At 40.9% G+C, this 12,944-nt stretch overlaps 2 non-coding genes across 2 annotated transcripts; one reads left to right on the plus strand and one right to left on the minus strand.

The window, feature by feature from the left end:
• The first annotated feature begins 9,517 nt into the window (after window positions 1-9,517).
• LOC126010477 (U6 spliceosomal RNA) lies at window positions 9,518-9,624 on the plus strand. Its single transcript, XR_007496504.1, has one exon. It is a non-coding gene; the product is annotated as a U6 spliceosomal RNA (small nuclear RNA).
• A 1,840-nt stretch (window positions 9,625-11,464) lies between these two features.
• LOC126010154 (small nucleolar RNA SNORA51) lies at window positions 11,465-11,595 on the minus strand. The gene has a single exon (XR_007496287.1). It is a non-coding gene; the product is annotated as a small nucleolar RNA SNORA51 (small nucleolar RNA).
• Window positions 11,596-12,944: the final 1,349 nt, after the last annotated feature.

Here is a 12,944-nt window from a genome sequence, read left to right on the forward strand (position 1 = left end):
TGAAGAAACATAAGGAAAAGCAATCACAGGGCTTCTGCAATAATAGAAATAGGAGTTGGTGATGGCTATCCCACAAAGGAAGCCTGAAATATTTCTGAAGTTCAACCTTAACCTTCATCTAATTAATTCCCTGTTTCATAACTTTTGAATTTCTGCAATCCAATTTATTATACTTACATTGAAATCACTTCATTTCTATGAAATTTTAATGTGAAAAGTCAAACTAATGAAATTATAACTTGAAGTTTACAAAAATTTGTAATAATTATTTCTGTGTGCTTGCACTATTGTACCATCCAATGATATGGTGTTGAAATAAATTATTTGAGCAATTGAAATATTTTGACCTACAAAATAAATTTCTGAAGGCAAATAAAAATAACCTTTGTAATGTGACCACTGCTAAAGTTCAGCCTGATAGCAAATAGTCGGCTTGTCAAAACAACCCAGAGCTTGTGGAGATCTTCATTTCTATCAGAATGTCAGCAAATGGAGAGAAACAAGACTATTTTGAAAATGATCTGTGATGTACATTGTTTTGTCAAATAGCCAATCATTTGGAGCCAAGCAATCAAAGTCAATAAATGTTACTTGGCTAAGAGGAGGAAGCAGACCCTGCCACTCACCAGCTGCAGCAAACGGATTTAATATAAGTTGGTTCTTTGTCACTGTATAAAGAACAACTGCTAAGTATTTAATCCCAAGTTGTACATTTTGTTCTATTGTAGTGAATTTCACCAATTGCAGGCCAGTCATGCTGTTTAGTCTCACTCATACAATAAGCTTTACCAATAGGTTTGTTTGTTTAAGTCATCTAGTGAATTCCTTTAAGTTATTGCCTTATTTCCAATACTACTTGCATTGTATATTCACGTAAACTGTGGCTGCAGCTGCTTGAGACAAAAAGTAAAAGAGACTCTTAAAAAGCAATGAGAAAAGAATATATTTTTAAGCATTCTTTTCCTTCTTCTAAAATTAGCATCTAGCATATGGAATATTCAGCAGGTGCCTCAGCAGAAACAGGCTTACAGTTTTTCATAACTGCATTGGAATGCTTGATATTTCAATTTACTAAGGGTCAAGACTTTTGAGCTCATAATTTTGAGTATGAATGTGTGTATATTTGTGTCTCAGTACATACTTATGCTTATGGATTAAGAAACATATCATCTCACATCACAAAAAACAAGATCAGTGGTACCATGAATGTGGGGAGAAAAGTATACTATTTCACTGCTGGTGGGAATAAAGGCCTAGCCTTTTTGGAAAACAATATGGACATTCCTCAAAATGCTAGAAATTGAGATTCCTTATGATCCAGCAATACTCCTAGGGATATACCCCAGGAACAATAACAACAACAACAACAACAACAACAACAGACACTATATAATAATGTCATCTGCACTTCTATTTTCAGTGTAGCACTATTTACAATATCCAGAATATGGAAAACAACGCAGGTGCTTGACAACAGATGAGTGGCTAAAGAAACTGTGGTATATCTACACAATGGAATACTATGCAGTTGTCAGAAAAAAATGAAGTAATAAAATTTGCTCATACATGAATGGATATGGAGACTATTATGCTGAGTAAAATTGGCCAAAGGAGAGGAATATACATAGAATATTCTCACTCATTTGTGATAATAAGAAAAATAAGAGACAGTATAGTAACAATATCCAGAGACAATAGAATTAAGGGTCAGGAGGTCCAGCCCAGGGTAGGAAGCTTGCCACAAAGAGCAGTGAGTACAGTTACAGAAAGGTCTACTAGTACAATGATAGATGGAACTGATCCCTCTGGACAAGAACTCAAGAGGAAAGATTATGGCAATGATAGCAATACCCTTAAATACTACTTGACGATCACAATTTAAAATTCACTGAGATAACTTTTCTAATTGCATGAAGAGCAGCTATTGAATTAGTACTCCACTAATACACAATGTGTGTGAGCCTTCTTAGGCAATGGACCTTGAAAGAAAAAACGTGGAGTTTCAAATTTGAAATATTTTTAGGTATTTTTGTAAACTAATCTAGAATGTGGTCAGTGAAAGTGTGAGACAAGAGTCTCAGATAACCTTTGATTTAATTAAGTGAATGACAGGATCATTAAGGATGTCTTAGGTAAGACCATTGGTTATTTAATATTCATTCTTTCCACTTGGGGGCCGAAGAGATAGCATGGAGGTAAGGCATTTGCCTTTCATGCAGAAGGTCATCAATTCGAATCCGGCTTTCCATATGGTCCCCCGTGCCTGCCAGGAGCAATTTCTGAGCATGGAGCCAGGAGTTTCCCCTGAGCACTGCCGGGTGTGACATAAAAACTACAAAAAAAAAAAATAAATAAATAAAGGCAAAACATTCTTTCCACTTTTTTCTTTCTTCAAGTTTTATTTTGGGGCCACTCCCCAATGGCACTAAAATATCATGTGGCATAGGAATTAAATGTATGGCCTCTCGTATGCAAAATATGCAATGTAGCCTAGTTCTCTGAACCATCTCCCAAGTGCCTTTACTCATTTTTTCTTAGCCATCAAAACTCATGCTAATTGAACAATATATAATGTTATACATTTAATATAAACATTTATATGTAATATTCATACTGTATATACATGTATATGTACTATATATATACACATATTTTAGTGAATGTGTGTGGTGCCAAGGGTTGAACCTAAGACTTCCCACAGGCAATTTAACCCGACTTTTAAAAAACTCAAAGGTCAGAGAGAGTAAAGGAGGAAAGGTTCTTGCTGTGAATACAGTCACCCTGATTTAACCTATAGGAGGACCATATATAGTCCCTCTTTAGCAACACCAGGGGCCACTCCTGAACACAATCCAGCATTTGACCACACATCCAACAAAAATGGAACCATTCCCAATGCTTGGGAATTTTTGGGGGGGGTTACTCCTGGCTGCACGCTCAGAAATCGCTTCTGGCAGGCTCAGGGGACATATGGGATGCCAGGATTTGAACCAATGACCTTCTGCATGAAAGGCAAACACCTTACCACCATGCTATCTCTCCGGCCCCAATGCTTGGGAATTTTTAGTAAGTGAAAGAATTAGGAAGTTTGTTTTGGATGTGCTGTACATAAAGTGCTGGTGGTAAACCCAGAAGCCACTTAAAATGCAAATTGTGGTCCAGTGAGATCACTCAAAAAGCTGGAGCATTGCTCTGCATGCCCTGGGTTCAATCTCCTGCTGTTTATGGTCCCCCCCCCCTACAAGCACACTAGATATGGAAGGGAAGAAAGGAGAGGAGAGGAGAGGAGAGGAGAGGAGAGGAGAGGAGAGGAGAGGAGAGGAGAGGAGAGGGGAGGGGAGGGGAGGGGAGGGGAGGGGAGGGGAGGGGAGGGGAGGGGAGGGGAGGGGAGGGGAGGGGAGGGGAGAGGAGAGGAGAGGAGAGGAGAGGAGAGGAGAGGAGAGGAGAGGAGAGGAGAGGAGAGGAGAGGAGAGGAGAGGAGAGGAGAGGAGAGGAGAGGAGAGGAGAGGGGAGGGGAGGGGAGGGAGGGGAGGGGAGATGAAGGGAGGAGAGGAGAGGAGAGGAGAGGAGAGGAGAGGAGAGGAGAGGAGAGGAGAGGAGAGGAGAGGAGAGGAGAGGAGAGGAGAGGGGAGGGGAGGGGAGGGGAGGGGAGGGGAGGGGAGGGGAGATGAAGGGAGGAGAGGAGAGGAGAGGAGAGGAGAGGAGAGGAGAGGAGAGGAGAGGAGAGGAGAGGAGAGGAGAGCGGAGGGGAAAGGGGAGGGGAGGGGAGGAAGGAAGGAAGGAAGGAAGGAAGGAAGGAAGGAAGGAAGGAAGGAAGGAAGGAAGGAAGGAAGGAGAAAGAAAGAAAGAAAGAAAGAAGAAAGAAAGAACGAAAGAAAGAAAGAAAGAAAGAAAGAAAGAAAGAAGGAAGGAAGGAAGGAAGGAAGGAAGGAAGGAAGGAAGGAAGGAAGGAAGGAAGGAAGGAAGGAAGGAAAAGGAGAGAAAGGGGAGAGAGGAAAAGGAGAGAAAAAGGAAGAGAGAAAGGAAGGAAGAACGGAGGAAGAGAAGAAGGAGGAATGAGGAAGGAAGAAAAAGAGAAGCTGGTGATTTATATTGGGACTGGTCTAAGAGGGAGGTTTTATTTCCAATTATTAGATCTTAAGTTTTTTAGAACAACTATAGTATAATCCTATAGTAAAAAGTTTTTATTTGTGTACATTTACTTATTTTGAGCCAAAAAATATGACTGTAAAAATAGGTTTACAAGGGGCTAGAAAGATAGCATGGAGGTAGGGTGTTTGCCTTGTATGCAGAAGGACAGTGGTTCAAATCCCAGCATCCCATATGGTCTCCCGAGCCTGCTAGGAGCGATTTCTGAGTGTAGAGCCAGGCGAGGCCCCTGGGCACTGCCAGGTGCGACCCAAAACAACAGCAATAAAAAATTAGGTCTATAAGCAGAAACTATGCATGCAGTAATTTTAATAATCAGTAAAAAAAATTGTGGTTATTCCCATAACCTTTAGAATTTTGTCAAAACATTAAAATTCTCATTGTCAATAGAAATACAGAAAAAGAAAAATGTATTGTTTATTATTATATTGGAATTAAAAAGTAAAACATTTTATTACTTTGTTAATTATATATCCGAGTAGTGGGAATGTAGCATGTTTTCTTCTCATTGAATAAATTGTGATAGGAATAAAGAGGCTCTTTTTTATGCTGTAGAGTGAATTATTACACTCCTTCCTACTTGAACTGGTTTCCAAAATTTTGTCTTTTGTGCATTTGTATTGTAAAATATCTCCAAAATAACTTTGATGTGGAATGTCCTGTCTGTGACTCTTCTGCATCTTGGTTGCCACACCACTTCCCTTCTTTATGTTGAATCCACTTTTCTGGCTGGGTTTCTCTAGTTAAGTTCTTATCTGACATCTTCCCAATGGTGGCAGTTCCAACATTCCCACTATCAGCTCTTTCTTCAATAAGTCAACAAGTTTTAATCAATTCAAATATTCCTCCCATTGGGTAATTTTCTGTATTTTTCATCTGTATTGGATAATTACCATTGGGTAATTTTCTGTATTTTTCATCTGTTGGTCAATTTCTCTTTTTTGATTATGCTTCATGGTAAAATGTCACGAGTCTATCACTGGCAGAGCTTTTGCTGTATGTGATCCACATGATAGCTTAAAAAGTGACTGCCCCATGATTCAGTCAGCTTCATCGATTCACTATATTCTCAAAGAGATTCTCAAGCCATTAAAAATCACAGGTAGGCCCGGAGAGATAGCACAGCTGTGTTTGCCTTGCAAGCAGCCGATCCAGGACCAAAGGTGGTTGGTTCGAATCCCGGTGTCCCATATGGTCCCCCGTGCCTGCCAGGAGCTATTTCTGAGCAGACAGCCAGGAGTAACCCCTGAGCAACGCCGGGTGTGGCCCAAAAACCAAAAACCAAAAAAAAAAAGAAAAGAAAAGAAAAGAAAAATCACAGGTAAACTGGCCACACAGCTGAAAGCTGGCGAACTTGGAAGGAGCATACGGGCCAAGTCCCACCCTGGTGAAGCCAAACCTGCTGCACCCATCACCCACAATCACTGCTTCACCAATGGCCCAGCTTTACACTTATGTACAACTCAGCAGAGACACCAATTTGATCAAAACTCCAGGCATTTGGGTTGATATCACCAGGTCTTTTTTTTTTTTTTTTTGGTTTTTCGGGCCACACCCGTTTGATGCTCAGGGGTTACTCCTGGCTAAGCGTTCAGAAATTGCCCCTGGCGTGGGAAGACCATATGGGACGCCCGAACCGCCGTCCTTCCTTGGTTAGTGCTTGCAAGGCAGACACCTTACCTCTAGCGCCACCTCGCCAGCCCCATATCACCAGGTCTTTTTTAGAAGTGAGTGTAGGTACCATGCACTGCCTTCTTGTACTTCAGGAAGCCCTGGCAGCAAAAACACATCCCCACAAAACCACAGTATTAGCAATAGTTGGAATTGGAATTCCTCCAATTTTTTTTAATACTGTCTTATCCATAGGAACACATCAATTTACACAGCAATATATAATCAAAGTCACTTAATGTTCAGAAACAAAAGAAGTAATAGAATACTCAACTAGCAACAAGAGCTTATAGACTTTCTGACAACGTAAAATAAAATATAAAAATTAAGTGACCAATTACCTTGAAAAAAAATGATATGATTAGTTGCTGACATAATAAACATTAGTTATTTATGTGAAGATTTGTGAACCAAAAAAAAGCTAAAGTGACTTTTATTCCATAAAATTACTGAGCTGAACTGAACCATAGTAATTAAAATGTGAACTATGATATTGGAGGATTGGGTTATTAAACTAAACCAGTGACTGGAAATCACACATGTCAGAATCATGCAAAGCGAGGCCTGCAAGCACAACCCAAAAACTGATAAATAAAAGAAAATAGCACCATATGTGACCAAGTAATATTCATTCTCTGTGGACCGGAGAGATAGCATAGCTGTAGGGTGTTTGCCTTGCATGCAATTGATCCAGGACAGACGGTGATTTGAGTCCCAGCATCCCATACGGTCCCCTGAGCCTGACAGGGGCGATTTCTGAGCACAAAACCCCTTAGCACCACCGGGTGTGACCCAAAATCAAAAGAAAAGAAAATTCATTCTGTTTTCCTCCTTGCTTTTAAATCTTTTTTGGGGGGGCGGGGGGCACATCCAGTGATGCTCAGGGGTTTCTCCTGGCTATGCGCTCAGAAATCGCTCCTGGCTTAGGGGACCATATGGGACAGATGCCAGGGAATCAAACCGCAGTCTGTCCTGGGTCAGCCACGTGCAAGGCAAACACCCTACTGCTGTGCCATCGCTCCGGCCCCTAAACCACTTATTTTTATTAGTGATACTTCCACAGAAGGACAAGAAAAATTTATAAATCATCCTAAATAAGTCTCTTTCACTATTGATAGTTTTTGGTAAGTATGTTGGCTAAAATGGGATCTTACAATAACAATCTTATCTTTTCTATACTCTCTCCAACCCTATAACTGCTGATGGTTACATTGTATTAGCGTTTATTATAAAGAACTCCAGAGATTGAATAGGAAGAAAGACACCTGTTTGAATGTCCAGCACCATATGTTGTTCCTCAACACTTTCAGAGATCACTTCTGAGAAGAGAGTTAGGAATTGTCCCTGTGCCCAATCCCTTGGCTGAAGGGAGGAAAAAAGATTTCTTATAATTTATATTATGCAACATCCTAACAATCAAAATTATCTTCTTATTTATATACTCATTAAACCTTTAGTAGGCACTATAACATGTGTTTGGAATATTTTGTATTAGTGAAAAGAACAGGTATTAATCTTTGCCTCTGAAGAACAAAGTAGCTGTAAATGGCTGCAGCATGAGGCAGTAAGAATGAAGCCTATGGGCCGGGAAGGTGGCGCTACAGGTTAGGTGTCTGCCTTGCAAGCGGATGGACCACAGCTCGATCCCCCGGTGTCCCGTATGGTCCTCCCAAGCCAGGGGTGATTTCTGAGCACATAGCCAGGAGTAACCCCTGAGCGTCAAACGGGTGTGGCCCAAAAACCAAAAAAAAAAAAAAAGAATGAAGCCTACTGGTGTATTGTGGTATAATTAAGCTATGAGGAAGTTAATACAAGAAAAAGTACAAATGTTTAAGTAAGTGTATGTTTAAAAATAAGTCATAACCTTGAACAAATAATTCATAATTCTCTGCCCCTAGCCCCAATACATGTAAGTATCCCAAAAGTTCACAGGACGCCAAATACTGTAAAGGACTAGAGCAAGCACCACCAGGTGTAGCAAAAAAAAAAAAAAAAAGAATATAAATGGTTAAAGAATATAAATGTGTTTTCATTCAGTTTTGAAGACTTGAAATCCAAGCTGGAAATGCCATTCGATCTGGTGACAGAGCTCCCATGGTTTGCAGAAAAGCCTTTGCATCCTGAGTGTTGTGTGCTGTGGGCCTTTTTTGAGTGAGTGCAGGGATGGACAAGTACTCTGGTACTCCTTAAAAAGAACATTGACAGAATCCTGTAGTCTCAAGTTTCTGCCTTCATGACCATTCAGTCAGTTACTCAAACTTCCACAATCACACTGGGGGGTTAAAAAAAAAAAGTCAGCTTGTAATTATCTCCTATCCTAAATCTTCTCTCAAATTTTAACTTGCCCTCACCTGACTTAGAGGCTTAAATTTTGCTGGATGTCTATTGATCCACAATTAAAAAAAAAAAAAGTAGTCTTACATTCTGAAGAAGAACAGTTTGAGAGAAGCATTTTATTAATTGATTTCACCATTAAGCATGGCTTAAAAAAGCTCAGGCTTTTGCTAGAGGCAGCCTAAGAAATTTTATCCCATTCCCCATACATGTTTCTCATTTTGTTGTGATTACTGGTATCATTCGTGTTCCCAGAGGAACTTCAAATAAGAATGGAGACAAAGACACAGAAATTGCACCTTCTAAATTTCAGTTCCAGTTCCAGAAATAATTTTGGAATGCTCTCAGAAATCAAGATAGGAAGCTTTATATTATGGCTCTTTGTGAAGATAATTGAGATTTTTTTTAATACTGTGCCACTGACTGGGGAGGCACTTGTAGTCACCCCAACACAGGGCCAAAACAGCATTGGGTTCTCGACTTGGCTGGCTGAGAATAGCTGGGATAGCATAGCAGGTAGAGTATTTTGCCTTGCACACAGCTGACCCAGTTTTGATCCTTGGCATCCCTTGTGACTGCCAGTAGTAATTTCTTAGTGCAGAACCAGGAGTGACTCCTGAGCACTGCCGAGTATGGCCCCAAACCAAAACCAAAAGTGCCCTCTGAGCACTGTTTAGAAAGGTTTCTCTCCCCCCTCCCCAAAAAAAAAATACTGACTTGTTTATTAATCTATGACTTCTCAGCTTGAAGTCCACCCTCAGAACCTGCTCTGTAACACTTCTCCCTGACAGAAGGCATTGAGGAGTGTGAAGAAGGGGCCTCCTTCCTCTCCAGACAGCTAGGTCTTTCTTTGGCTTGCAGCTAAACTATCTCTCGTGGCTCAGGGGTATAAAGAAGGTTTTCTACCTCTGCTTTTCATGTCTCTTTCCCACTGTGCACATTGGGAACCTATGAACAGATTACTCAGGCTTTTGTCATTCTAACTAAATCTGGACCATTTGCACCTGATCTATCTCTTTGATTTATATTTGTACTCTCAGTATGAGACCAGAAAAAGGCAGCAAATACAACTGGGAAATATCCTAACTTCAGCTTTATGTGAACATGTTAAGAATGAGTTTTACAGGGCCGGAGAGATAGCACATCGGTAAGGTGTTTGCCTTAGAGCAGAAGGATATTGGTTTGAATCCTGGCATCCCATATGGTCCTCCAATCCTGCAAGGAATGATTTCTGAGCAGAAAGCCAGGAGTAACCCCTGAGCACTGCTGGATGTGACCCCAAAATAAAAAAATAAATAAAAAAAGAGTGAGTTTTACAATTCAGATGCCTGACAACAGATGAGTGGCTAAAGAAAGTGTGGTAGTGCTCGCTTCGGCAGTACATATACTAAAATTGGAACGATACAGAGAAGATTAGCATGGCCCCTGCGCAAGGATGACACGCAAATTCGTGAAGCGTTCCATGGTTTTTAAAAAGCTGAACTCTTGGGGAAAAAAAAGAAAAGAAAAGAAAGTGTGGTAAATACACACAATGGAATATTATACAACCATCAGAAGAAATAAAGTCATAAAATTTTCCTATACATAGATGGACATGGAAACCATTATGCTGAGTGAAATAAATCAGAGGAAGAGAGACAGACACAGAATAGTCTCACTCATTTATGGGTTTTAAGAAAAATAAAAGAGATTATTGTATTTTATTATTGTCATAGAGACAATAGAGACGAGGGCTGAAAAGACCAGCTCATGATATGAAACTTACCATGAAGGGTGGTGAGTGCAGTTAGAGAAATAACTACACTAAAAGCTATCATAACAATGATAATGGGTGATAGAAATACAATACCTATCTCGAATACAGGCAGACAGTGGGGGAGGAGGGAAATGGAAGGCATTGGTGGTGAGAATGTTGCCCAGGTGAAGGGGGCTGTTCTTTTTATGACAGAGGCCCAACTGCAAACCTATTTGTAACTTTGAAGAATGAAGTATTATTAACAAAAAAAAAATGAGTTTCAGGGGGCCAGAGGGATAGCACAGTAGGGAAGGTTTAATGTTGTTAGAGTTTTAAAGGTTCTTAGCTATCCTAGTGAATGTTTTTCCAATTGCTATGATGTTTTATTGTGCATATTACGTAGCAACTTATTCTCAAATTATGTTTGAAAAAAATGTTTAATCTCTTTGTCCACAGAAGTCAATCAAAAAGGAACTGGAATACTATAGACTCCATTACAGTGTTCATTATAAGAATATTATAGCAAACTTATTTTCAAACTGTATATATATATATATATGTAGAAATGTTCTTATGATTTTATTTAGAGAAATTTATGAAAAAGAACTCGGGTGTTCTAGGCTAATACAGTGCTCGGTGTAAGAATGTTTAAGAATTGGGGCCGGGCGGTGGCGCTAAAGGTAAGGTGCCTGCCTTGCCTGCGCTAGCCTCGGACGGACCGCGGTTCGATCCCCCGGCGTCCCATATGGTCCCCCAAGCCAGGAGCGACTTCTGAGCGCATAGCCAGGAGTAACCCCTGAGCGTCACAGGGTGTGACCCAAAAACCAAAAAAAAAAAAAAAAAAAAAAGAATGTTTAAGAATTTTCAAATTAAGTAATCTGCAGAAAGGTTCTAATGTTTATCAGAGAAGTCTATGAAAAATTTTGTGATATGTATAAGCTATGCAAAAGGCTGATTGTTTTGAGAATGATGTATACAATTTAAACTTTTATGCTTAAGTTCTGACCTCTGCCTCTGCTGGAAAAAATGGAAAAAAGTAGAACAAATCTTTTGTAACTTTTCTTTTTGTTTTGTTTTTAGTTCACACCGGGAGGCGCTCAGGGATTACTCCTGACGCAAGGCTCAGAAATAGCTCCTGGCAGGCATGATGGACCATATGGGATATCTGGATTTGAAGCACCGTCCATCCTGAGACAGCTGCGTGTAAGGCAAATGCCCTACTGTTGTGCTATATCTCCACCCCCCTTTTTCGTTTTTGGGCCACATCCAGTAGCATTCAGGGGTTACTCCTGGCTATGCACTCAGAAATCACTCATGACTTGGGCGACCATATGGGAGGCCCGGGATTGAACCCAGGTCCAGGTCAGCCTCTCTGCTATGGCTCGAGCCTTCTTTTATTGTTGTTGCTGTTATTTAAAACAGAAAAGGTGAAACTGTAAGGTGAATCTAGCTAAAACCCCACAAAGGTGTTCCCCCAACTTCCTCTTCCCAGTAACCTCTTCCTTTGATATGTAAAAGCCCACTAGATAGTTACTTTTCTTTTTTTCTTTTTCTTTTTTTTTTCTTTTTTTTTGGGGGGGTCCCCCAATTCACAATACAGACCAGGCAAAGGGCCTGGGTGGAGGTGTATATGGGGTGCATTTACTGTACCTCCTCTTTTTATACAGTCAGTAAAGAACACAGCCTGTGGTAAGACTTGGGAGGCCTCGATAGTTACTTTTGTATCTGATACCACCTTCCCCTTCTGGGAGTTGGTTTGAATAAAGAGAAAGCAGTTCTGGCTTTTTGGCGGGGTGCAGAGAGAGCACATGGCAGAAAGGCTAAGAGGAAAAAAAGCAGACTGACTCTTATCCTATCTGCTTGGTGTACTATTTCTCCATTGCTACCCTGCTTCATCAGACCTGCTTAAGATGTTAAAAAGACAGTGCTTGGGGTGGTCTCACCACTTGTGGATAATTTTATTTTATAGAATAGAACATGTTCCTCTACCACTGAGCCACATCCTACACGTGTGAAGCCTAGAGCAGAAGAAACTGCATTTTGTTGAACCAATGTTAAGTTAACATTTAAGGCTAACATGGCTACGTTTCTATTTAAGGGCTAAGTTTCTACCCCAACAATAATGACACAGATTCCAAGGATCCTCTAAACCAAAATATACTGCCCTAAAACATCTAGCCATAAAAGGACACCCTAGGAAACAGCAATCAACTTAAAGGTCAAGACTTTTTGTTTCTAGCCCTTTATAATCAGGCTTCTGAACCCCTGAGGGGGTCACCTCCTACAGAAGGTGGTCCTGGCTAGTCAGTTTGTATCTTGTTGGTTGACTGAATAAATTTTTGTTTTGCTTTATTTCAAGTGCATGGTTTCATCCTTCAACTCCAGACCCTAACATTTGGAGGCTCATCTGGCACTTGAACCCAAGAGGTCAAGATCGAAGACATAGACCACATAACCAACATAACTACGAAGGTCTCCGGATACTCTGAGATCCACTCAAGATAGGTGAAGACCTAAGGGGAATGGAGATCTGGTGAGGGACGTAGGGGAATAGACTGGATGCTATATTGCTTCCCAAGGCCAGAGGTTGTGTGGGGACACTCCACTCTTCCCAGCAGGGAAGGTAGACTTGACTACTGTCATCACTGGAATTATACCAATGTGGACTGAGTCCCATTAGGTGCCTTCTGGGTTTGAGTCCTACTCGGAGGTGCATTAGCATTGCTCCCACAGGTGACATGTGGGTTCGGGTCCCACTTGGGACCTCATGGGTTTGAGTCCCACTGAGGTTTCCATTCAGTCTTTCTGTCTTGGTCAGGACTATGAGTCAGGGGAACTCTGTGGAAAATTCCATTCTCTTTGGTTGGTGGAATTTGGTTTGACCTCAGCAAACGTGCTTTTGTGCTTGTGGCTAAGTCTTATGTTTCTCTTTGTTGTATAGTTTAGTCTGTAAACAGCCCAGGAACAGAGTGGTAGGGTCAGGAAACACTAGATCAGGGGTCTTCAAACTACGCCCGCAGAGGAGTCTGATCAGGCCCGCCAGCAGTGAGCGCTG

Source organism: Suncus etruscus, chromosome 5 (assembly GCF_024139225.1).
Source record: "Suncus etruscus isolate mSunEtr1 chromosome 5, mSunEtr1.pri.cur, whole genome shotgun sequence".
Taxonomy (NCBI): Eukaryota; Metazoa; Chordata; class Mammalia; order Eulipotyphla; family Soricidae; genus Suncus; species Suncus etruscus.